Consider the following 23,072-nt stretch of genomic DNA (forward strand, 5'->3'; position numbering starts at 1 on the left):
TGCCACCAGGGAAGCCCGAGGCTGTCTTTTATTCATATTTGACGTGCTGCACTTTTCTTCTGAAAATCTTTGCCCTAGTCTGTCATTTCACTTCTCCAAGGGCCTGCCTAGTTCTGTTCAGTAATCTTACCTCTCCTCCTCAGTCTCTGAGATTATTTCCCTCTAAGACTGCCACATCTCCCTGGTGTATATTATACCTGGACCTCAACCTGTTCACATTCTAGATCTATCACCTCTGGTTCCAATAATCCACTGGTTTACCTATTTGATCATATACCAAAATTTAGTTTTAACACCTACTTTCTGGCCCTTGAAAATTCTATTGATTTATCATATCCTAAACTTTCAGAGTTTAGCTAGTCGTACTACATTTCAAGTCCTGACCCTGCCTCTTCTCATGTTTGGCAAATCCTCTCCGTAAGGAAGACTAAATTCAAGTTAGTCTTTAAAGAATTACACTCAGGACTTCCCTGGCGGTCCAGTGGTTAAGACTTCTCCTTCCAGTGCCAGGGGTGTGGGTTCTATCCCTGGTTGGGGAGCTAAGATCCCACATGCCTCACGGCCAAAAACCATAAACAACAGAAGCAATGTTGTAACAAATTCAATAAACACTTTAAAAATGGTCCACATCAAAAAAAATCTTTTAAAAAATTAAAAAATAAAGACATCACATTATTTTAAAGTTACATCAAGAACTCAATCCATCAATAGGAAAACTTTTCTCTTTTTGAAGTTTACTAGGCTTGTTTTAAATTTGGGTTGAAGTTTCTTTTAAATTCTCTGGCATCTCCAAAAATAAATACTGGCATTTCCTCATTAAAGAAGTCTTCACGTTAAACACTTGTTTTCATATTTCGAATCAGTGGGTTTCAAACTAGTTCTGGGTTCCCTGTGTAACCATTTCCCATGTTCATTGCTTACATCCCAAGCAAAAACTGTTTTCTCTCCCCAGGCAGTCTGGTGATGTGCCATTTGAAAGGAAATAATGCTATTTGAAGCATTATGAGCAACTGTGATTGGTTTTAAAGAGCTCCTTCTACCCATTTCCAGCATGACTCAGAGAGAGAATAATATGTTTGCTCCTTGTGTCCAGGTTAAAACAAGACTTCCTTCCTTCAGAGTTTTGGGACAAGGAGGGGGCCTATGCTCAGCAAGTTCCTTCTTTGACTAATACTTTCTTAATCAAGGTTTCTCCTATTTCCTTTTGGAAATAGTTTACTGAACATTTTAATCTACCTAATTATAGACCGGACAAACTGCTTTGGTAAAAGGTACCTATGCCTTTGCACATGACATATCTTGTCTTTTTCCACCACTTTGCTGCTTATAAGATTTGAATCTCCCCTCTTGCTATAGTTTAACAGCCTCTAACATTAAAGTGCATTTTCAGGATAATGAATAGAGATGAGGCCAAATATGTATTCCCAGTTGAATTTAGATTACACTGAAATCTAAAATTCTCCATAAAGAAGAGTGAAATGCAGGAGAAACTTTGAGATTTTAGATTTCTTTATAAATGAATATAATTAATAACAAGACAAATTAATTTTCCTTGGCTCAGATTTTTGATGCTGTGATGTTACTGTTGGAACACAATGTGTTTATTTTGGAATCATAATTTTTTATTTAGGAGTTGAAGATATAGAATTCTTAAATTTGACAATAAATTAACATTTATTTTAGGCTTCAGGATAGAGTTGTTATTCTCTAAAAGCAAAGAATAAGCTATATTAATCTTATATTAAAGTTAAGTCTCCAACTTACTCCCCAAACGGAGAAAAGCACCATGTGTGCATTTCAATTTAAATTAGTATCTTTTCCTTTAAGTAAATTAAATATAATTTTACTTATGCATACACTTTTGGTGATAGAAGTATAAATTAGTATTACCTCCAAAGAGAACAATTTGGCATTATATATCAAGATTAAAAATTCCCACATCCTTTGAGCCTGAAGGTTCATTTTTAGGAATTTTCCCTAAAGATACACTGGTTCATGGATTAATTAATGTACGTACTAGAATGGTTACGGCAGCAGAGCTTGTAATAGCAAAAGACTGGACACAACTTAAAGGTCTATCAAGAGGAGACTTGCTAAATAAATTTTAAGTACATGCAGTAGAATAAAATATAGCTATAAAAGCTAAAGTATGCATTCATTAAGCAAGTTTAAGTATTTATCCTGTGTCTACTAAGTTCCAAGCACCCTACTAGGCACTGGAGATGCAAGCAGTAAATAAAATAGCTGAAAATACTTACTCTCATGTAGTTAATATTCCAGTTGGATGTCAGAAGCAATAAACAAATAAATGATGATGATTAGTTTGTTTTTGGAAAGAACGTAAGGAAGATAGGGAGTGTGGAGTGTTGAACTATATTTAAAATGAAATGATCTCTTTAGTACTAATATGGAATAATTTCTAATTTATATTATTAAGTGAAAGAAGGTACAAAACAGTATATAAAACACACACACATTTACACAACCAGAGAGTATTTGCTTTATAAGATACCTCTAAAAGATACTAAGAAACTGGCAACATTAGTTATCGCCACAGAGGAATATTGGGTGAACAAGGGCAAGAGGTAAAAATTTCATTTTGTACTTTAAAATTTTGTGCCATGTATTTATTTTAAAAATTAAATAAAGGGTCGGTACAAAAAATAGGTTTGAATTTCCATTTACTCCTGAAGTCCTAATATCTGAAGAATCAATTTACATCCTTGGGAAGTATGAATGGTTTGCAGTTTTTGATAAAAGTATTTCTGATTGTAAATATCTTAATGATATAAAAAGAATTTCTCACACTTTTTCTGGAAGTCTGTTCTCAGAATGACTTCATCTGCTCATACCCTTGTTCCAAAAGGTAAAAGAATGAAATAAAAGGGCAAGGATGAGGACTTATATTTTCTCACAAGCTCTGTGCCTAACGGCGAAGGTAACTTGAGTCAGCACTGTCATTGACACTTTAAAGATAGATTCAAAATTTTAATGGCTCTACCCCAATTGTATGATACACTTGAGAATTTGAATAATTTATGAGTAATATGAAAGTGATTCTTTAAGAGCCGCTGTAGGGCACAGGCCTCTCACGAACCAGAGCTCAGGGAATTTAAAATTCCCTAGACACTTCCGGAGTGATTACAGGCTGGGAAAAAATAAGACTCCTTAGGCTGTGTTTCCCCTAAAATTAAACAACATTTACATTTTGTTCTTTTTGTTTCCATTTCTTCTGAGACCAATTTTCTCCCCCTTTATTCTATCCCTGCCATTCTTAAATCTGAAGTCTTCCAAGGTCTTGCATCTGTGATAGATTCCTGGTGAGAATGAGGTTAAGCCATGAAATTCTGCTTTGCTTCACCAGTGACCTATGTGGTACCTTCTTTTCTTAGCCATTTAATACTCCACTTCTCTTCTCAATCCTTAATAAGCTCAGCAAGTGCCCCCTCAATGCCTTTCAGATGCAGGGAAATATAACTCATTGTAAGTGATATTCGACTAAACTTCCCAGCTTATGAAGATTCACATATAGTTTTTCCTTCGGCTGTTCGGGACTGTGCAAACAAAATCACAGAAATAAAGTTGGAGGGAAATTTATCACTCAGTACAAAGAAGCCAGAGGAATGAAACATATTTCCTACAGGGAATAAAAGGATAAGAATTACATCCAACTTCTCCTTAGGAATGATGCAAGCAAGAAAAGAATGGAGTGAAATATTTAAAGTGTTGAGAGAAAAAAAAACATCAACTTATAATTCTGTACCCTGTATCCTTCAAAAGTGATGGAGAAATAAAACTTTCTCGGACAAACAAAGATTGAGGGAATTTATTGCCACTGGACCTGGCTTGCAAGAAAAATTCTTTAGAGGGAAGGAAAATAATATAGGTCAGAGACTCTGGTCTACATAAAGTAAAGAACAGCATTAATGAAGAAATAAGTGAAGGTAAAATAAGAACTTTTATTTTTCTTATTCTTAATTGATCTAACAGACAACAGTTTGTTCAAAAGAATAGTACCAACAATGTATTCAATTACGTATTGAATACATTGCTTGAGTACATATGTATATATGCACAGGTTTATGAATGCTTATACGTAACTGAAACAAATGACAGCACTGATACAAGGCACAGAAAAGAGGAATTAGGATTATTTTGTTATCATAATGTACTCACACTACCTGTCAAGTGATATAGAATTATTTGAAAGTGAACCTGGATTAGCTGTAAATGTATACTGCAAACTCTAGGCCAACAATAAAAAAAGTAAAAAAAAGAAATATAACTTACTTCCTAAGAAAAGAGAGAAAATGGAATCATGTAAAATACTCAGTTGAAACCACAAAAGGCAGTCAGTGCAAGTTGAATACACTGAGGTCTAGAGAAGGAGCAAAATGGTTTGCTCAGGAATTCACAGGGAGATGCTGAGCGAGGGCTAGAACCAAATGTTGCCCCCAGTTCAGTGACTTTCAGATGTAAATAAATTCTCAGCCTTATTATATATCTCTCCCCAGCTCTACTGCATTCTTCTCAAAGGAAACATAAATTACCTGGCTAGCTCTTTTGATCTTGGTTGTCTATGAATTACCTAATTTCATAAATTTGGTCATTTAAGTCTGTGGATTAATGCAGCCACTGATATATTGGGAAGTCTATAATCAAAGACAACTACTACCGTAACCTATGATTCTAGTTGGTGAAAAGTTGGCTTTATTTATGCTTTACCAGACATCAGCCACGATTTCTAGTCCTTGCTGGAAGGTAGGGAAGGAGTACCATCATTATTTTACCTTGAAGTTAGCATGGCATCCAAAACTTAATAAACCTTCACATGCATGTGAAGTTTTTAACCTCAGTGATATCTGAATATTGATTTAGGTCAGCTGCCCCAGAAGATGACAACAGAGCAAGGTGTGACAGTGATTCAATACTGAAGGGTTCCCAAGTGAAACCTGGGAAGGAACAAGGGATGTGCGGCAACAAGCAAGGGCACAACTTCAGACGCAGTCTCAACCTCAGCCTCCTCCTGTCGGGGAGCTCTGGGATCTAAATTCTACCCTGGGGTTGTTCCCAACTTGAGGCAAGTTTGCTGAGCTTTCACGACCAGTGCCAGACCATCTTTGGTAAGAGCCATCCTGGAGGACATGCCAACCCTATGGATGCTGGCAGGCACCATGGTACTAGTAGCCCTAGGCCAGTCCTCCAGAGAGAGTCACAGGGGCCAGCCTCTAAGGCCAAACGTGCTGAAAGCAGGGGATGGACACGCAGAAAGAGACAGAGGGATCTGAGGCAACCTGCTGGGGTACCGCCAACCTCTGCTTCACGTATTACTACACGACTTTTCCTAAATAGAAAGGATAAAAATATGATTAATCCCTGACACCTATTATCCAAAGCCAAATCTCTCCTTGGGAACAAAGGTGTTGATGGTATTTGCTTGTTATTTAGGACAAAGGCTCAATACTGTCACCAGCAAAGCCCGTTAACAATCCCCAGGGAACAAAAAAAAATAGAATTTGGGTAATAAAATAAAGCCTAACCTTTCTTTTGTCCTCTGTGCTTCGTCTAGTTTCATCTGCTCAGAGAGGGCCATGTGAAGAGACTTCGCACCCGGCACTTAAGACCAGAGCTCCTAGTGTGAAAGAGATGCGCCCGACACGGCAGCTCGGGGCCACAGGCAGAAGTGCCACTCTTGACGCTGCAATCCAAGATGGTGGCCGCGGGCTGTGTGCACAGACGCTGCACCCCTCCCTGCAATCTGGAGTGGGACAGCGCACTGCCTACCCCGCTAGAGCTCCACCCTGTTCCTTCTGAACTCTGCCCCCCCCCCACACTCTTGAGACCCCTAAAAAGCAGTCCCGCCCATGACCCTTCCAGGAGAGCCTGTGCTCTAGAGCCCGAGCTCGCACCTTCCCATTTTTTGCTCAGAGAATAAAGCTTTCCTTTGCTTCTGAACTTGGTGTTGTTCCATTGACTCAAGCTACACTCGGCAGAAACACCCTTGTTGGAGTCTGACCCGAAAGGGTGGGTAACAATACCACCACATACAAATATTTTTTCTAGAATGCATACATATATTTCTAGAATAAATATTATACATGTATTTTTAAAAAGGCATTTGCATAAGTAAAACATAACTCTTATTCACAATCATATTATTTCTTGTCCCCAAAATTTTCCCTGGAGATTCATTTCTCTCCCTTTCTATGTAGTCAACTCACTCAGGGTCCTGTTGACTTTATTAGAATTAGAGCATGCTGGGGCTCTTACTTTACATAGCTTCCAATTTATGAAAAATAAATGGATAAGATGGTCAATTTTCTCCTTTATCAGGCAAAAAGCCATGTGAAAATCATACATTCACTTGGAGCACAGACACACAGATTAAATAAAAGGAGGACTTTATTTTGCCTGAACTAAAAATCAGATAAATCCAATGTAACAATACTCATCATATGCTCATCAGAAGCTGTGTTGGCAGTTACATCTGCTTGAAGATCAAAATATGCAAACAAATAGTTACTTAAGGAATTCAGTTATTTCGTTAGACCAATTATCTCAGAATATAAGCCCTATGAGTGAAAAACAATACAGGGGATTCTTTGTTGGTGGAAAAGACTGAGAATAGCTTTGCCCCTCTCCTACTCATCTCTTGGGTGGTTTAAGTATCTAAGACCAATTATTAATTTATCAGTAATACTGGTCTCTGGATAAAAATGTAAGCAAAATCTCCCGTGGGCTTATTCTGGTGCTAACCATTCAACATCTTAACATTCAGAGTTCCCACATCCTGTTGCAAAGTTTGTGTACTGTGCAACTACACGAGGCTGCAGGGCTGAGGCGGGTGCTGAAATCCACCCACGTCCAGGATCCAAGCTGTAGCGTTCAGGGCTCTACCTACACGGAGAGGGTGCCTTTTCTTAATTAGCAAACGGCACCACAGAGGCTAATGGCAGGCCTGTTCATCTTATTAAACATATCTGACCAGGTATTTTTCTCTTTGAATCTGGGAGTTTAGCCTTCAGCCTAGGAACACTCTCAACAACCGAGATATCCAATTATGAACAATTAGTTATGTAATTTCCAAAATATTCCAAACTTGGTCTCAAGCTGTCGCCAGCTAAAGAACATCGCTCGCCATCTGGCTCTACAAGGATTGAGTCGTTAGCCACTGCAGTCGCTGACCTTTAACACCCCCTGAAAGGAGTTCAGGGAAGAGATCAGGAATGAGACCCTCAGTGCTCTGGGAAAACTGGCAAGACAGGCCTTCAAATAGTTAGATATTTTCAGAAGAGAATTTTTTATGAACCCAAACTCCCACACATAGAAAAGCACTAAAATCATTAACTAAGACACCTGTTCCTCGTGACTAGCAGCAACTTTCTGCTGAGATGTGTGCTTGAGTGCATATACTCCCGTCACCAAAATCACATATATAATGACTTCCCCCTACCTCTTCAGAGTGGTTCCTCAGAGCTACCTGAGAGGCTGTATCTGGGGCTGTAGTCCTCAGCAAGTCCCCAGATAAAAGTGAAACTCATAGATCTCACATTGTGCATTTTTATCTCAGTTGACATTACTGAGGGAAAATTGTGTGGTTTCACACACACAGACACACACACAAAGATATGTCTATGTATAGGTGAAGATACACTTAGCCAGAAAACTGGTTCAGGTACAGGAAAAAACACATATTCTGGGCTTCCCTGGTGGCGCAGTGGTTGAGAGTCCGCCTGCCGATGCAGGGGACGCGGGTTCGTGCCCCGGTCCGGGAGGATCCCACATGCCGCGGAGCGTCTGAGCCCGTGAGCCGTGGCCGCTGAGCCTACGCGACCGGAGCCTGTGCTCCGCAACGGGAGAGGCCACAACAGTGAGAGGCCCGCATACCGCAAAAAAAAAAAAAAAAAAAAAAAAAAAAAAACACATATTCTTCTTATACGGGTTAGGTAATTGATCTTAACAACCACATTCCATATTAAGACATTTTATTACATAAAATGGAAATACAGTAATCTCAGGATCAGAGAAAAGACAGCCTTTGCAGATTCTATGATTTCCTTAAATACCCTCTTAGTAGCATCACTAGGATCTAACATTTGGATTTTATGACCCAAACAAAATTATCCCTTTAAGTTCCAAAATTAACCTAACTCTTTTGCCAGATATTTATGACTAGTGTTGTGTATTCATTAAACCCAAATGTCACAATGTATTTTTAATAAATAGATATAAATAATCTAATCCTTAAAATATCCAGGCTCTTCTTCTGTGTCCTCAGGGAGCTTATACAACTTCTGTCATTATAAAATGTGGACAAGACAAGGCTGTCAAGTATCTACTTTTTCATTTTCCATTCTCTAATTTCCTTCAATTGTTTCATTTACTCAATTCTGTTCCCAAAATCAAAAATATCACATTTAGTCAAAATGCTCCCGTTTGTTACCTAAAACCTAATTTTCCTTCTTTGATGGAAAAAAGAATTCCATTGATTGTTACTCCATCTACTTTTGGAGAATTATCAAAGGTTTAGCCCTTTCATTTCTGACCACCATCCTTACCGTCATCCAAATAACAAGCATTCAGTCAATTTCTCTCTCTCTTCCCACACCCCTACCAAACACACAAAGATACACACACACACACACACACACACACACACACAGGTGCTAGAAAAGAAATCTACTCCTCTGTTTGCTCTTGCAAAGACAGGACTAAGGTAATAGAAGTGTTGGTTATTAGAGGAAGACTTAGGTAGAGAATAGGATGATGTGATGAAGAAATAATCTGGAATCATATGTGAATTTTGAAAAGAAAGTATGATAGGAAAATAAATAATAAGTAATTAATATCACCTACCCTGTGCCTTACACTGGGTTATTTCCCATAGTAGATACAATAATAATATAGTCACATACCTAGATATCCTGCAGCTTGCTATCTACTAAGGGAAATAAGTAATAACACCTAAAATTATTAGAGAATGTTTTAGTGCTAAGTAAAAGTTTGAACAGAATTCATAGATTCAGTGGTTTGCAGTGGATCAGGAAAGTTTTTATGAATGCAAAGGGGCTTGAATTTAGTCTTCAAAGAACTAATATTTTGATGGGTAGAAGAATGGAGAAAGCCATTCCTGGCAAAGAATACATCATAAGCAAAGTCTGGGGACGAGGAGTGAAGAAAACATGCTGGGTAGGGAGAGGGAGATGGAAAGGAGGAGAATGAACCAACAGAAACAGAGAGCACATTCTAGAATATAAGGTTGTACGGTTCAGATAAGAGGATACTGCACCCCATAACTGCCTGCCTATCCATCTTAAATTGGAATTAGAGTATCTTTATTTAAAACTACAGATTGACATTTTATTTCCTAATTGTTCTTTGATCGAATGGCCAACCTCCAGGACAGTCTGAAATTGCCAATTGCTCACAGAGAAAGATAGAGAAAAAAATATGTTAATTAAGTCAGTCCTCATTTCAAAATAGAAATTTTCAAAATGCAGAATCTATTTAAAACTACAAACATGAAGCAATCATTCTCCTCACTTTACTCAAAGGACAATGGCTATCCTGTGTGAGAAAAGGCACAAGTATGCCAGCATAATAATTGTGGAGGTCACAAACACCACTACTTCTTCAGAGAGTTAAGAACCCACTCCTGTGCTGAACTGTATTCCATAGAGCACAAATCAAATTATAAGATTCACGTACAGCAAGCTGGATGCCTCTCACCCCTGGGGGAAACCAGAGATAGACTCAACTGCATAATTCCAAAGGCCCGCCTATATGAACCTATTAAAAATAGAGCTCCATCCTTTGCCCTCTGACTACAAATTCAATTTCTGTCTCCACACTTCAGCATTAGTCTCTTTGCCCCCTCCAAAAGTGTGAAGCAAAGAAGTTATTCCCACTGTGCATACCTTTCTGGAGCTGATCCAGGGACAAGATGACATTTGCTCTGTATTAGTCTCCAGGTTATTGACAATGACTTCTCTATCTTGTGTGAGCTTGAATAAAACCACCACACATGAAATATTGATGCTAATGATAACTATGGAGACACCTGGCCTTTACTCTCCAGTCCTTTGACATTCATGTTTCTACTTTGTTATTCTTGGTTCACACTCAAAGCCAGATTTTCTTCATGGCACCCTACCTGGCAGGAGAACCCTGTCTGACCTGTTAGGGTGACCCTGTGTTCTGAAGAAACATTTGCAGGGAGTTGAATCAAAGTAAGAGATAAAATATGATCCTTGAAAAACCTGCCTCCATTGGAGCCAGGGTTGTTCCCTGCAGGAACCTTCAGTAGAAGGGATCCCACTCAGATGGGTTCTGTGCTACATGGTGTTTATGTGTGCCACCTCCTGGAATGCACAAAATGCACGATCTGAGATTTAACATGACATCATCCCAGTTCCAAAAAACACATGAAATCTGACAAACTTGTAATACGATCAGAATAAACAGCACCCACCTTTGCTGCTTTTACAACTATTTAAATTTCAAAGATGTCTTTTTTTTTTCCCTTAGAAGGGGTATGATTTTTTTAACGTGTTGGTTCTATAAAGTTTTGTAGAAATAGTGCCTGTATCATGACTAGGGTAGAATTAAAATATATGTAAAAAACCATGGTTTTGTGAACTAAGAGAGAAAAGGACTTCACTAGTGAGCTAAATAACAGAAGGAACTAAATGTAGTAATGATAGCAAAGACAAACATAAAAAATATACAGTAGAATTATCACTTCATGAATACTTTTTTTCTTATTGATATGCTTTTCAAGGAATGCTGCAGTCAGTAATAAATGATTGGAGAAAACATTTCACTGAAATTTATTTAAACTGCAAGCAAAGAGAAGAAGTAGATGATAATAATTTTTTTTAATATCAGAATTTGTGCAGTTTAGTTTGTCTCCCTCCCCCACTACAAGCAGCCTTTTCCATCTCTCTCTGTCCTGGTTTTGCCCTGGGGGGCTAGCCTCTGGGGAATGCATCACCAGGCTTCTTGCTTCTGGTGGGGTTCATCCTTTGAGGAGCACGGTGCTAGAAGGCTAGAGGAGAGAACAGTCAGGATATTTCTTCCCTGACTCCTCTCTGTTTTGAGGCTGCACCTCTGGCAGTAGTTGCATCCTTCATACACATCAGTTATAGCCCCTACCTGGCGGCCTGGCCTCCAGAGTCCCAGCACTCCTCAGTCTCTGGCAAATATGTTTTCACCTCTTCCCTTCAAACTTTGGGTTGGTAGAAGTTTCCCACTATTGCTAGTGCCTGGGTACCTCATACCATTTGCTTGCTCAAACTCTGAAAGTAGTCCTCTCACTGCAGTCTCTTTATGTGAACCATCTGGGGCAAATTCTGCACCCTGCCTGAAACTTGACTAATAAGCCAGAACCAGGGAAGGTCAGAGCTTGAAGACATTCTGGGAAGGGAATCCAATGTCTTCAATTTAAGAACAAGGGACCCTAGGTTCTGTGAAGTAAAATGGCCCAAGTTCTCACAACTAGCAACTAATCAAGCTGAATGAACTAGACCTACCCTTGAGGTCTCTGGATGAGAGGTCCAACTCACAGCTCCTTCCAGAGTTCCAGATCAGTCTCAGTGTTATTAGCTTATAAAAGGGAGAGGAAAGTAAAGTATGTAAATTAGATTTTAATGCAAATTTTATGTGTAAATTAATTTTGTATTTATCAATATGTACCAGGAAGGACTTTGATATATATATGAAATCAGAAAGAAGGTTACTCATGACACAGAGCAAACGGTTTCCTTTTTGCCTTCATATCTTTTGTGGTAATGTTATATTTCAGCATTCTAATTTTTCTACTGCAAGTATAACACATTTCTACATGACTTCAATACCTAAACTACCACAGATACTAATTTACTGATATGTCTAGTAAAATGTTTGGAAATGTAGTGATATGCCTTGTGAATATAACTGAAGGGAATGGGGAGGAAGAATTTTTCTCAAAAGGACTCAAGAGGGAACTGAGGCAAAGCAATCTACTGATTCAGTGCAATCCCTAACAAACTACCCATGGCATTTTGCACAGAATTAGAACAAAAAATTTTACAATTTGTATGGAAACATAAAAGACCCCAAATAGCCAAGGCAATCTTGAGAAACCAAAACGGAGGTGGAGGAATCAGGCTCCTTGAATTCAGACTATACCACAAAGCTACAGTAATCAAGACGTATGGTACTGGCACAAAAAAAGAAATATAAATCAATGGAAAAGGATAGAAAGACCAGAGATAAAATGACACACCGGTGGCCACCTAATCTATGACAAAGGAGGCAAGAATATACAATGGAGAGAAGACAGTCTCTTCGATAAGTGGTGCTGGGAACACTCGACAGCCACATGTAAAAGAATGAACTTAGAACACTCCCTAACACCATACAAAAAAATAATCTCAAAATGGATTAAAGACCTAAATGTAAGACTGGACACTACAAAACCCTTAGAGGAAAACATAGGAAGAACACTGTTTGACATAAATCACAGCAAGATCTTTTTTGACCCACCTGCAAGAGTAATGGAAATAAAAACAAAAATAAACAAATGAGACCTCGTGAAACTTAAAAGCTTTTGCACAGCAAAGAAAACCATAAACGAGATGAAAAGACAACCCTCAGAATGGGAGAAAATATTTGCAAACAAAGCAACTGACAAGAGATTAATCTCCAAATTATACAAACAGCTCATGCAGCTCAATATCAAAAAACAAACAACCCAATCCAAAAATGGGTGGAAGACCTAAATAGACATTTCTCCAAAGAAGACATACAGAGGGCCAACAAACACATAAAAATATGCTCAACATCACTAATTATTACAGAAATGCAGACCAAAATCACAATGAGGTATCACCTCACACCGGTCAGAATGGCCATCACAAAAAATCTACAAACAATAAATGCTGGAGAGGGTGTGGGGAAAAGGGAACCCTCTTGCATTGTTGGTGGGAATGTAAATTGATACAGCCACTATGGAGAGCAGTATGGAGGTTCCTTAGAAAACTAAAAATAGAACTACCATATGACCCAGCAAACCCACTACTGGGCATATACCCTGAGAAAACCATAATTCAAAAAAACACACGCACCACAATGTTCATTGCAGCACTATTTACAATATCCAGGATATGGAAGCAACCTAACTGTCCAGTGAGAGACAAATGGATAAAGAAGATGTGGTATATACATACAACGGAATATTACTCAGCCATAAAAAGGAAGAGGGAAGACCTTCAAGATGATGGAGGAGATTTATTTGTAGTGAGGTCGATGGACCTAGAGGCTGTCATACAGAAAGAAGTAAGCCAGAAATAGAAAAACAAATACCGTATGCTAATACATATATATGGAATCTTAAAAAAAAAAAAAAGGTTCTGAAGAACTTAGGGGCAGGACAGGAATAAAGTCTCAGACGTAGAAAAAGGACTTGAGGACACAGGGAGGTGGAAGGGTAAGTTGGGACGAAGTGAGAGAGTGGCACGGACATATATAAACTACCAAATGTAAAACAAATAGCCAGTGGGAAGCAGCCACACACCACAGGGAGATCAGTTCTGTGCTTTGTGACCACCTAGAGGGGTGGGATAGGGAGGGTGGGAAGGAAATGCAAGAGGGAGGAGATATGGGGATATATGTATATGTATAGTTGTTTCACTTTGTTATAAAGCAGAAACTAACACACCATTGTAAAACAATTATACTCCAAAAAAGATATTAAAAAAAAAAAAAGATGGTGGAGGAGTAAGACATGGAGATCACCTTCCTCCCCACAAATACATCAAAAACACATCTACATGTGGACATCTCCTACAGAACACCTACTGAAAAGTGGCAGAAGACCTCAGACTTCCCAAAAGGCAAGAAACCCTTCATGTACCTGGCCGTGTGGCTGACAGGGTTTGGTGCTCTGACCGGGTGTCAGGCCTGAGCCTCTGAGGTGGGAGAGCTGAGTTCAGGACATTGGACCACCAGAGAACTCCCGGCCCCACATAATATAAATAGGCAAGAGATCTCCCAGAGGTCTCCGTCTCAATGATAAGACCCAGCTCCACTAAACAACCAGCAAGCTCCATTGCCGGACACCACATGATAAAAAACTAGCAAAAGAGGGACACACCCCGCCCATTAGCTGAGAGGCTGCCTAAAGTCACACTAAGTTCACAGACACCCCAAAATACACAACTGGATGTGGTCCAGCCCAGCAGAAAGACAAGATCCAGCCTCATCCACCAGAACCCAGGCACCAGGCCCTCCACCAGGAAGCCTACACAACCCACTGAACCAAGCTTACCAACTGAGGACAGACACCAAAAACAACAGGAGCTACGAACCTACAGTCTGCAAAACGGAGACCCAAAACACAGTAAGTTAAGCAAAATGAGAAGACAGAGAAATATGCAGCAGATAAAGGAGAAAGGTAAGGTAAAACCCACCAGAACAAACAACTGAAGAGGAAATAGACAGTCTACCGAAAAAATAATTCAGAGTAATGATAGTAAAGATCATCCAAAATCTTGGAAATAGAAAGTAGAAAATAAAAGAAAGGTTTAACAAGGACGTAGAAGAACTAAAGAGCAAACAAACAATGATGAACAACACAATAAATGAAATTAAAAATTCTCTAGAAGGAATCAACAGCAAAATAACTTAGGCAGAAGAACGGATAAGTGACCCGGAATAGAAAATAGTGGAAATAACTACCACAGAGAAGAATAAAGAAAAAAGAATGAAAAGAATTGAGGACAATCTCAGAGACCTCTGGGACAACATTAAACGCACCAACATTCGAATTATAGGGGTCCCAGAAGAAGAGAAAAAGAAAGGGACTGAGAAAATATTTGAAGAGATTATAGTTGAAAACTTTCCTAATATGGGAAAGGAAATAGTCAAGTCCAGGAAGCACAGAGAGTCCCATACAGGATAAATTCAAGGAGAAATATTCCAAGACACATATTAATCAAACTATCAAAAATTAAAACAAGGAAAAAATATTAAAAGCGGCAAGGGAAAAGCAACAAATAACATACAAGGGAATCCCAATAAGGTTAACACCTGACCTTTCAGCAGAAACTCTGCAAGCCAGAAAGGAGTGGCATGACATATTTAAAGTGATGAAAGGGAAAAACCTACAAACAAGATTACTCTACCCAGCAAGGATCTCATTCAGATTCGATGGAGAAATTAAAACCTTTACAGACAAGCATAACCTAAGAGAATTCATCACCACCAAACCAGCTTCACAACAAATGCTAAAGGAACTTCTCTAGGCAGGAAACACAGAGAAGGAAAAGATCTACAATAACAAAGCAAAAAAATTTAAGAAAATGGTAATAGGAAACTACATATCAATAATTACATCAAATGTAAATGGTTTAAATGCTCCAACCAAAAAACACAGACTGGCTGAATGGATACAAAAACAAGACCCACATATATGCTGTCTACAAGAGACCCACTTCAGACCTAGGGACACATACAGAATGAAAGTGATGGGATGGAAAAACATATTCCATGAAAATAGAAATCAAAAGAAATCTGGAGTAGCAATTCTCCTATCAGACAAAATAGACTTTAAAATAAAGACTATTACAAGAGACAAAGAAGGACACTACACTGATCAAGGGATCAATCCAAGAAGAAGATATAATAATTGTAAATATTTATGCACCCAACATAGGAGCACCTCAATACATAAGGCAAATGCTAACAACCATAAAAGGGGAAATCGACAGCAACACAGTCATAGTAGGGGACTTTAACACCCTACTTTCACCAAATGGACAGATCATCCAAAATGAAAATAAATGAGGAAACACAAGATTTAAATGATACATTAAGCAAGATGGACTTAACTGATATTTATAGGACATTCCATCCAAAAACAACAGAATACACTTTCTTCTCAAGTGCTCATGGAACATTCTCCAGGATAGATCATATCTTGGGTCACAAATCAAGCCTTAGTAAATTTAAGAAAATTGAAATAATATCAAGTATCTTTTCTGACCACAACATTATGAGACTAGGTCAACTACAGGAAAAAATCTGTAAAAAATACAAACACATGGAGGTTAAACAATACACTACTAAATAACCAAGAGATCACTGAGGAAATCAAAGAGGAAATCAAAACAATACCTAGAAACAAATGACAATGAAAACAGGATGGCCCAAAACCTATGGGATGCAGCAAAAGCAGTTCTAAGAGGGAAGTTTATAGCAATACAAGCCTACCTCAAGAAATATGAAAAATCTCATATAAACAACCTAACCTTACACCTAAAGCAAATAGAGAAAGAAGAACAAAGAAAACCCCAAAGTTAGCAGAAGGAAAGAAATCATAAAGATCAGACCAGAAATAAATGAAAAAGAAATGAAGGAAATGGGAGCAAAGATCAATAAAACTAAAAGTTGGTTCTATGAGAAGATAAACAAAACTGATAAACCGTTAGCCAGACTCATCAAGAAAAAAAGGGAGAAGACTCAAATCAATAGAATTAGAAATGAAAAAGAAGTAACAGCTGACACTGCAGAAATACAAAGGATCATGAGATTACTACAAGCAACTCTATGCCAATAAAGTGGACAACCTGGAAGAAATGGACAAATTCTTAGAAAAGCATAACTTTCTGAGACTGAACCAGGAAGAAATAGAAAATATAAGCAGAGCAATCACAAGCACTGAAATTGAAACTGTGATTACAAATCTTCCAACAAATAAAAGCCCAGGACCAGATGGATTCCCAGGCGAATTCTATCAAACATTTAGAGAAGAGCCAACACTATCCACCTCAAATTCTTCCAAAATATAGCAGAGGGAGGAACACTCCCAAACTCATTCTGAGAGGCCACCACCATCACCCTGATACCAAAACCAGACAAAGTTCTTACAAAAAAAGGAAAACTACAGGCCAATATCCCTGATGAACACAGATGCAAAAATCCTCAACAAAATACTAGCAAACAGAATCCAAAAGCACATTAAAAGAATCATACTCCATGGTCAAGTGGGGTTTATCCAAGGAATGCAAGGATTCTTCAATATCCGCAAATCAACAAATGTGATACACCATATTAACAAATGGAAGGATAAAAACCATATGATTATCCCAATAGTTGCAGAAAAAGCTTTCAACAAAATTCAACACCCATTTATGATAAAAACTCTCCAGAAAGTAGGCATAGAGGGAACCTACATCAACATAATAAAGCCATATATTACAACCCCACAGCCAACATCGTTCTGAATGGTGAAAAACTGAAACCATATCCACTAAGATCAGGAAGGAGACAAGGTTGCACACTCTCATCACTATTATTCAACATAGTTTTGGAAGTTTTAGCCACAGCAATCAGAGAAAAAAAGAAATAAAAAGAATCCAAATCGGAAAGAAAAAGTCAAAGTGTCACTGAAGAAGATATGATAGCATACATAGAGAATACTAAAGTTGCTACCAGGAAACTAATAGAACTAATCAATGAATTTGGTAAAGTAGCAGGATACAAAATTAATGCACAGATATCTCTTGCATTCCTATACACTAATGATGAAAAATCTTAAAGAGAAATTAAGGAAACACTCCCATTTACCATTGCAACAAAAAGAATAAAATACCTAGGAATAAATCTACCTAAGGAGACAAAACACCTATATGCAGAAAATGATAAGACACTGATGAAAGAAATTAAAGATGATACAAATAGATGGAGAGTTATACAATGTTCTTGGATTGGAGGAATCAATATTGTGAAAATGACTATACTACACAAAGCAACCTACAGATTCAATGCAGTCCCTATCAAACTACCAACGGCATTTTTCACAAAACTAGAACAAAAAATTTCACAATTTGTATGGAAACACAAAAGACCCCAAAGAGCCAAACCAATATTGAGAAAGAAAAACAGAGCTGGAGGAAACAGGCTCCCAGACTTCAGACTATACTACAGAGCTACAGTAATCAAAACAGTATGGTGCTGGCACAAAAACAGAAATATAGATCAATGGAACAGGATAGAAAGCCCAGAGATAAACCCATGCACATATGGTCACCTTATTTTTGATAAAGGAGGCAAGAATATACAATGGAGAAAAGACAGCTGCTTCAATAAGTGGTGCTGGGAAAACTGGACAGCTACATTTAAAAGGAGGAAATTAGAACACTCCCTAACATCATACACAAAAATAAACTCAAAATGGATTAAAGACTTAAATGTAAGGCCAGACACTATTAAACTCTTAGAGGAAAACGTAGGCAGAACACTCTGTGACATAAATCACAGCAAGATCCTTTTTGACCCACCTCCTAGAGAAATGGAAATAAAAACAAACAAACAAACAAAAAAATGGGACCTAATGAAACTTAAAAGCTTTTGCACAGCAAAGGAAACCATAAACAAGATGAAAAGACAACCCTCAGAATAGGAGAAAATATTTGCAAACAAAGCATCTGACAAGAGATTAACCTCCAAAATACACATGCAACTCATGCAGTTCAATATCAAAAAATCAAACAACCGAATCCAAAAATGGGTGGAACACCATTGTAAAGCCATTATACTCCAGTAAAGATGTTTAAAAAAACAAATGGGTGGAAGACCTAAATAGACATTTCTCCAAAGAACATATATAGATTGCCAACAAACACATGAAAGGATACGCAACATCACTAATCATTAGAGAAATGCAAATCAAAACTACAATGAGGTATCACCTCACACCTGTTAGAATGGGTATCATCAGAAAATCTACAAACAACACATGCTGAAGAGGGTGTGGAGAAAAGGGAACCCTCTTGCACTGTTGGTGGGAATGTAAATTGATACAGCTGCTATGGAGAACAGTATGGAGGTTCCTTAGAAAAGTAAAAATAAAACTCAATATGACCCAACAATCCTACTCCTGGGCATATACCCTGAGAAAACCATAATTCAAAAAATTCATGCACCACAATGTTCATTGCAGCACTATTTACAATAGCCAGGACATGGAAGCAACCTAAGTGTCCACTGACAGATGAATGGATAAAGAAGATGTGGCACATATATACAATGGAATAGTACTCAGCCATAAAAAGAAACAAAATTGAGTTATTTGTAGTGAGGTGGATGGACCTAGACTCTGTCATACAGAGTGAAGTAAGTCAAAAAGAGAAAAATATTGTATATTAATGCATATATATGGAATCTAGAAAAATGGTACAAATGAACATATTTGCAGGGCAGGAATAGAGAATGCAGACCCTGGAGAATGGTTGTGTGGACACGGTGGTGTGACAGAGAGGTGGGATGAATTGAGAGATTGGGATTGACATATATACACTACCATGTGTTAAACAGATAGCTAGTGGGAACCTGCTGTACAGCACAGGGAGCTCAGCTCAGTGCTCTGTGGTGACCTAGACAGGTGCGATGGGGGGTGGGGGTGGGAGGGAGGTCCAAGACGAGGGGATATATATATATACACATATAGCTGGTTCACTTCATTGTACAGTAGAAACTAACACAACATTGTAAAGCAACTAGACCCCAATTAAAAAAAAAAAAAAAGACAAGAAGGAGAGTCAGACCATACAGTTCTTAGCTGCTAATGGACTGCAATTGGTCATAAATGATACTTAGGCTCAAAGATGGCTTTGGATTGGACATTATCTGTTTTGACCTTAAAAAATTCTTGGATAAGAGTGACATGAAGTAAACCAAGTTTCTTCCTATGGATTGTGGAGCAAACACAAAGTTGCTAACACTTATCAGAAAAATAAAGTGATCTTTGTTTTATATACATTGCCTTTTAAAGAAAAATAAACGAGTGACTCGGGGCAGTCTTCAGGCCTGAGGTCTAGCCTCAGCCCCATCACTGGCTCCATAGCTTCTTTCTCTGGGTATTAGTTTATGTCTCCAAACAAAGGAAGGGCTCAGATGATTTATATTCTCTTTCATCTCCACTATTCAATAATTCTACAAAAGAGAAAATTAAATCAAGAATGCCTCCTCCAGTTCCGTCATTAATAAAATACAGAGAAAATTTTTCAAATAATTTTGACTTGCCTTTTATATTTTTATTTTTTTTAATTTTACAAATACAAATGAAAGGATAAAATGTAATTACTATTTCCTCACTAACGCTGGATTTCCTGGGAAATAAAATGTTGAAAATGTAGTTCTTTTGTCTCCTAGCTAGTCTAATAAGAATATAATTGTAGAGAAATTTTTCTTAATGATTTTAGGTAATCAACTACTTTCAGGATCTTCTAAGCATTGTCTACAATTTCAAGGTTCTACAAATTAAGGCATCCGTGTACTTCTGTTAAAAATTCCTTTTTTCAACATGCAAATAATTATACATTTTATGATCAAATTTCCATTTCTAATCTTTCACCAACAGTCTTTTATAAGTGTTAAATAATTGTTGATAATTGTGTGAAAATAGTGGTTAAATCCGAGTTTTATTACTGCCTACCTGAGTGAGCTTGATAAGTTACTTCATTCCTTGTGTCTTGGTTTCCTCATGTTTAAAACAGAATGGGGGGCCTTCCCTGGTGGTGCAGTGGTTGAGAGTCCGCCTGCCGAGGCAGGGGACACAGGTTTGTGCCCCGGTCCAGGAGGATCCTACATGCCGCGGAGCGGCTGGGCCCGTGAGCCATGGCCACTGAGCCTGCGCATCTGGAGCCTGTGCTCCGCAACGGGAGAGGCCACAACAGTGAGAGGCCCGCATACCACAAAAAAAAAAAACAAAAAAAAACCAGAATGGGGAATTCCCCAGCGGTCCAGTGATTAAGACTCTGAGCTGCCAATGCCAATGCCAGGCGCCTGGGTTCGATCCCTGGTTAGGGAACTAGGATCCTTCAAGCTGTATAGTGAAGCCAAAAAAAAAGCAGAATGAACATTTTGCTATTATGAAGAAAAATTAGATAATATAAGGAAAACTGCTCTAAATACAGTAAAGGGTTTATCTAAGGTAGTTACTGGTTTTTTTGTTTTGTTTTGTTTTTTGCGGTACGCGGGCCTCTCACTGTTGTGGCCTCTCCCGTTGCGGAGCACAGGCTCCGGACGCGCAGGCTCAGCGGCCATGGCTCACGGGCCCAGCCGCTCCGCGGCATGTGGGATCTTCCTGGACCGGGGCACGAACCCGTGTCCCCTGCATCGGCAGGCAGACTCTCAACCACTGCGCCACCAGGGAAGCCCTTTTGTTTTGTTTTTTAAGCACCTAACACAGTGAGTGCCTGACCAAGTTAGGTAGTCAATAAATATTTGACAATGAATAGATGGTTGAATGAATAAATGATAGCCATTGCCCTTCAGATTCTCTGTTGAGATTTAGATTGGTGCTACAAGAGCCCAAATTTATCAATCTAGATCTTCCACTTAGAGGTTGTTCATTATCTTAGTTACCTATGTGTTGACGACCATTATGTTAAAGATGCTAATAGATGTGTAGTACTACAAATCAATATTTTAAATACCGAAGTAGTTATAGCTTGAATTTTGGGGGCTAATAGTCAATAATAATTTAATGTGTCATTATGAAAACACCTAGCAGAGACACACAATAACCTCTCAGTAAAAGCACTTTCCCTTCTTCTTTCTTTTCTTCTCTTCCCTAAAGAAGTCCACATTTTAGTAAATGCACCAGTCAGTATAGTCTAACCTATACTGTGGTTGAAAAAAAAATCTCCAAAATTTCAGTGTGTTTAAACAACGAAGCTTTATTTCTTACTCATGATACGTGTCTGTTATTGCTCTCTAGGAGCTCTGCTCCTTGCGGTCATTCATGGGCCCAGGCTGATAGCACAGGTATCATCTCAAACATGTCCAGTTGCTGTACCAGAGGGATACCGTTCTGGAGGGTCTCATATTGGCCACTAGATGCACAAGCCTGGAAGTGACATACCTCTCGTCTGCTCACAACTCATTGGCCAGAACTAGTTACGTGGCCCTACCCAATGACAAGGGCCTAGAAAGCACAATCCTACCACATCCCCAGAATGCAGAGAACCAGAAATACTTGGGAAGCTGCACTAATGACTTGCATAGAGACATAACGATTGTTTAGAACAACATAACCTACCCTTAATTCATTTAATCACTCAAAAATGCTGCTTCAAGCCAAGCAAAATTTCCCCCATGTTTATTCTAAGGAGAAAGAAGCAAGAGATGGGGAGAGGGATGATAAGGAAAAAGGGGTAAGGAGAAAGATAGGGAACGCCAGGAGGAAGGCAGGGAGGCGGAAAAGGGCAAATCAAAGAAAATACAACCATTCCAGAATATTCATCATCAGTGAGAGGTTATGAGCGGCTCTAGCATTTTTAGAGACTCCAACTGCTCTTGGAAATTTCCAGAATTACTAAATATTTTAGATTATCTATTTATAGTTTCCTAATCAAAGAGCAAAAATTAATATTTGAACATATGACCATTTTCAGAGTGATTTCAGCGAAATCATACTGTAGGATAGTTATTATTATCCCTATTGATAAATACCAAACCTGAGGCTCTAAGAGGTTTAATGAGAAGCTACTCCACTAGGGAATAATTTAGTGATGAGGTGGGTCATGGAGTGGCGGAGTGCAGAAGGGTAAAGGGGAAGGAAGTAGAGTGAAAAGAAATAATAAAGGAGACAATATGGTCCCCCAAAAAATGATCCAAGAAAGAGAAAGCCCTGACTCATAAGTTGGTATCATAAAGCAGCAGAGAGGTTTCAGTTTGTGAGTTCTCTGGCCTTTTTGAGGAATGGCCTTTTACACTTTGGATGACATTCTAGACGGTTTCAAAGCCATAACAGCAATCAGAGCAAGTGGTTAAAGATGGTGGAGCAGGAATCGAATTTTCCCAGAATGTGCTCAGAATCCAGGGCACAGGAAAGGAAGCTGTGGTGAAGCCACCTGTGCCAGCGCCCTGCCCGGGGAGACCCGGGAGCCAGGATGTTGAAGAAGGACTTCAACCTGCAACTTTGATCACTGCCAAGGAGCAGCAAATGGCAGCTGCCTGACATGGATGCCCATTAGCCTGGGACATCTACGCACAAAGAACAGCCCAGCAGTGTTCATTATTACTCC

This window comes from Orcinus orca, chromosome 4 (genome assembly GCF_937001465.1).
Source record: "Orcinus orca chromosome 4, mOrcOrc1.1, whole genome shotgun sequence".
Classification (NCBI taxonomy): Eukaryota; Metazoa; Chordata; class Mammalia; order Artiodactyla; family Delphinidae; genus Orcinus; species Orcinus orca.